Here is a 5,136-nt window from a genome sequence, read left to right as displayed (position 1 = left end):
TCTTTCCAAATGCACTGCTATGACATCCTTAATAATTGATTCCATCATTTTACCCACTACCGATATAATTCCCTGTTATCTCTCTCCCTCCTTTTTTAAAAAGTGGGGTTACATTGGCTACCCTCCACTCCATAGGAACTGATCCAGAGTCAATGGAATGTTGGAAAATGACTGTCAATGCATCCACTATTTCCAAGGCCACCTCCTTAAGTACTCTGGGATGCAGTCCATCAGGCCCTGGGGATTTATCGGCCTTCAATCCCATCAATTTCCCCAACACAATTTCCCGATTAATAAGGATTTCCCTCAGTTCCTCCTCCTTACTAGACCCTCCGACCCCTTTTATATCCGAAAGGTTGTTTGTGTCCTCCTTAGTGAATACCGAACCAAAGTACTTGTTCAATTGGTCCACCATTTTTTTGTTCCCCGTTATGACTTCCCCTGATTCTGACTGCAGGGGACCTACGTTTGTCTTTACTAACCTTTTTCTCTTTACATATCTATAGAAACTTTTGCAATCCGTTCCCTGCAAGCTTCTTCTCGTACTCCATTTTCCCTGCCCTAATCAAATCCTTTGTCCTCCTCTGCTGAGTTCTAAATTTCTCCCAGTCCCCGGGTTCGCTGCTATTTCTGGCCAATTTGTATGCTGCTTCCTTGGCTTTAATACTATCCCTGATTTCCCTTGATAGCCACGGTTGAGCCACCTTCCCTTTTTTATTTTTACGCCAGCCAGGAATGTACAATTGTTGTAGTTCATCCATGCGGTCTCTAAATGTCTGCCATTGCCCATCCACAGTCAACCCCTTAAGTATCATTCGCCAATCTATCCTGGCCAATTCACACCTCATACCTTCAAAGGCACCATTCAGATAATAGTCTGTCTCTCTGTTTTTACCACCAAAGTGGATAATCTCACATTTATCCACATAATGCTTCATCTGCCATGCATTTGCCCACTCACCTAACCTATCCAAGTCATTCTGTAGCCTCATAGCATCCTCCTCGCAGCTCACACTGCCACCCAACTTAGTGTCATCCGCAAATTTGGAGATACTACATTTAATCCCCTCGTCTAAATCATCTGGGTCACCTGAGGCCTGCTGGCAGTCGCAGGCTCGTGGTTTCTGCCCTGTACATTTCTGCTCGCAAACACAGTTCCAATTAATTTATGAACATTGCTAGCACTTGTGTGCTGAGAGATTTGTTTGGTGTTATCACTGGTGGACACAAACGCCTGTGCTATTGCAATGGCCTTACTGAGGGTCGGTGTCTCTACAGTCAAAAGTTTTCATAGGATGGTCTCGTGGCCAATATCCAGTACAAAAAAGTCTCTGAGCATTTGCTCCAGGTAGCCATCAAACTCAAATTGTCCTGCAAGTCGCCTTAGCTCGGCGAGGTAGCTCGCCACTTCCTGACCTTTAGATCGCTGGCACGTGTAGAACCGATACTTCGCCATCAGCACGCTCTCCCTCGGGTTAAGATGCTCCCGAACCAATGTACACAGGTCCTCATACGACTTATCTGTGGGTTTCACCGGAGCCAGAAGATTTTTCATGAGGCTGTAGGTCGGTGCCCCGCAGACTGTGAGGAGGACCGCTCTCCTTTTTGCAGCGCTTCCTTCTCCGTCCAGCTCATTGGCTACAAAGTACTGGTCTAGCCGTTCGACATAGGCTTCCCAGTCCTCACCCTCCGAGAACTTCTCCAGGACGCCCACAGTTTGCTGCATCTTTGCTTTGGATTTGTATTCTCGTCGCCAGATTTTGAGTTCCTAACACAGATGAGGCTGCACACAGGGAGGTTAAAGTAACAGTGACCTCAGTCTTTAATAAGACACTCCAGAGTGAGGAACAGGCTTATATACAGTGCTCCCAATGGATGCTCGGATCCCTAGGGACTTCAGGGGATGAGCTCTCTGGTGACGGAACATGGGAGTGCATGCTTTACAGATACACAACAGAAAGTATCTAGAAAAGACTTTGCTCTCCCATTTTCCTCCTGGGTGTGAAACCCATCAGATGCTTCCACTGTTGTTAATTTGGCATCACTGTCAGTGCCCATCGAACCCCACTTTGGCATTAGGAAGATTCTGCATCAGCATTATGACTTCTACACTGTCTCCTTGTACACTGGCAACTACTTCCTTTGAAACATGGTACAGGTAACTCTTGGCCTTTTTGAAGTAGATTGAGGAGTTCAGGGATATCTTAGTACTCAAAATCAATTGGAAGACCACAAAACTGCCGTCAATCTCTTGCAATGGTTTTGCGGATCTTTTTATTGTTTCTCATTCCACGAACAACAAAGCCCGAAATATTTTGGCATTATATTGGACACTGGATATGGTGGGGCTTTCTCCTCCTTTTGTGGAGGTGACCGAGAATCCGGTTGAACTTCCAAGTGGCCCAGCCGCAAGTGGATAGGGAATGGAAACTTGAGCATACCAAATCCTGGAAAATTAATCAGATGTCCAATTCTCCCATCTGTTGCTTACTTATAATCCGGTTCACTTCTAACCTCATCTCCTTTAGTAATTCACCATTTAAGAACATAAGAACATAAAAACATAAGAATTTGGAACAGGAGTAGGCCATCTAGCCCCTCGAGCCTGCTCCGCCATTCAACAAGATCATGGCTGATCTGGCCGTGGACTCAGCTCCACTTACCCGCCCGCTCCCCATAACAATTAATTCCCTTATTGGTTAAAAATCTATCTATCTGTGATTTGAATACATTCAATGGGCTAGCCTCAACTGCTTCCTTGGGCAGAGAATTCCACAGATTCACAACCCTCTGGGAGAAGAAATTCCTTCTCAACTCGGTTTTAAATTGGCTCCCCCGTATTTTGAGGCTGTGCCCCCTAGTTCTAGTCTCCCGACCAGTGGAAACTACCTCTCTGCTTCTATCTTGTCTATCCCTTTCATTATTTTAAATGTTTCTATAAGATCACCTCTCATCCTTCTGAACTCCAACGAGTAAAGACCCAGTCTACTCAATCTATCATCATAAGGTAACCCCCTCATCTCCGGAATCAGCATAGTGAATCGTCTCTGTACCCGCTCCAAAGCTAGTATATCCTTAGAAGGCTTGGTTGGACCTTATCTCCCTGCAGGGGCTAATCAATCCACATGGACAAACGGCAAATGTTTAGGCATTTAACAAGTGCGGACTTCTGAAAGATTCCCTTTAGTGTCTGAAGGCAGGCAGGTATCCTTCTATATTCATACTTTATTAGTTTGCTTTACAACAGCAGAAATAACAACACTGACTGTATGAGAGGAAAACAACCTCCCTCTTTCAACTTATATTGTTAACTCCGGAAGAAAGAAAGCACACAAAATTACATAAACAAGCCACAATGAAAAACCAACAAGAAATGGATAACCAAACACAAGAGGTTTGCTTGACTTTGCTCCGACAGCCTTTCCCCTCTCCCCTAGACCCTTGAAATTTATGGCTTTTCCCCCTTTTAATGAAAGTTGTATCTATGACAGAGACTGTGGTTCTCATATTGGACTGTACAGCCACCGAGGGACTGCCTATGATGATGATAACTTCTCCGATCCCAGGGGTTTTAACGACCCCTCCTGAAATTGCATCAAATAACCATTTTCTCTTCGCCAAACATTCCAAGTTCATATTGTCAGGTAGTTGGTGTTTTAATGTGGATTGAAGAGGCTGTATATTTGATTTACCTCATGCCGTGCTTTGTAAGAATACCTTGCTTTAGATTTAGAGAACATGTGAATCAGGGGACCTACTTAGAAGGCTTGGTTGGACCTTATCTCCCTGCAGGGGCTAATCAATCCACATGGACAAACGGCAAATGTTTAGGCATCAAACATAACGCAATGAAGTTGGGTAGAGAGAATAGAGACGTTTGAGGAAGATACTGCACGGGTTTTTCCACGATCAGTTGTGGCTGTGTTCCTCCTCCCCTCCCCTGAGAAGAAAAAGAGTGATCCTATTGATACAATGGTACACTGAATACATACGCTGCAAGACAGGGCTCTAATAAGGAACGCTATAATAGGATTAATACAGTAATAAATTGTTTTTTTCAATTATTGTGTCATGCTTATTAATCCTTTTGCACCGGTATCATATCTGAATTCATCATCATTATAGGCAGTCCCTCTTCCATTCTAAAAATGAGTTCTCAGATGACTGAACAGTCCAATATGGGAATTACAATCTCTGTCACAGGTGGGACAGACAGTCGTTGAAGGAAAGGGTGGATGGGGAGTCTGGTTTGCCGCAAGCTCCTTACGCTATCTGCGTTTGGTTTCTGCATGCTCTCGGCGACAAGACTCGAGGTGCTCAGCGCCCTCCCGGATGCTCTTCCTCCACTTAGGGCAGTCTTTGGCCAGGGACTCCCAGGTGTCAGTGGGGATGTTGCACTTTAACACTTTATCTGAATTACATAGTACACACTGGAGTGTCTGCCATGACACCTACATAAAGCAACTCACCCACCCTCCCCCACAAACCACAATAGTTAGGAAAACGCTGGACTGCTTTCAAGGCTGTAATCTCATTGTAGTGTTCAGACAACAGTTATAAATAATTCAAGATTCAATCCGGTGGTTTCGGATGCAATCTGAATTCCAATGAACTACTAGGTTGTACTTAAACAGTCGCAGCATTTGCCAGTAATCCACTGCAGATAAATCCCTGTAATCTCGCAGCAACTCTGGCACAGTGATTGCTTTTTGATTGTCATTAAATTACCGAGGAAGAGCATAAAAGTCATGATGCAGAGTTTGGAAAAGAAGATTTTAAAAAGTCTTTACACACTGCATATTATGTGCGAGGGGAACTTTACACTGTGCCTCGATAAAAACGCCCAGATGCGTTCCACAGATAGCAACGCAGAAGATTGCACCAATGGGCGAGGGGAACATCACATTGTGTATCGACAAAATAACAACAACTTTTATTTATATAGTGCCTTTCACGTAGTAAAACGTCCCAAGGCACGTCACAGCAGCGTTATAAGACAAAACAGATACATTTGACACTGAGTCAATAAGAAGAAATTACAGCAGATGACCAAAAGCTTGGTTAAAGAGGTAGGTTTTAAAGAGAGTCTTAAAGGAAGAAAGAGAAGTGGAGAGTCTTCAGGAGGGAGTTCCAGAG

The sequence above is a fragment of the Pristiophorus japonicus genome, chromosome 15 (genome assembly GCF_044704955.1).
Source record: "Pristiophorus japonicus isolate sPriJap1 chromosome 15, sPriJap1.hap1, whole genome shotgun sequence".
In the NCBI taxonomy this organism is placed as follows: domain Eukaryota; kingdom Metazoa; phylum Chordata; class Chondrichthyes; family Pristiophoridae; genus Pristiophorus; species Pristiophorus japonicus.
This window is presented reverse-complemented; position numbering follows the sequence as displayed.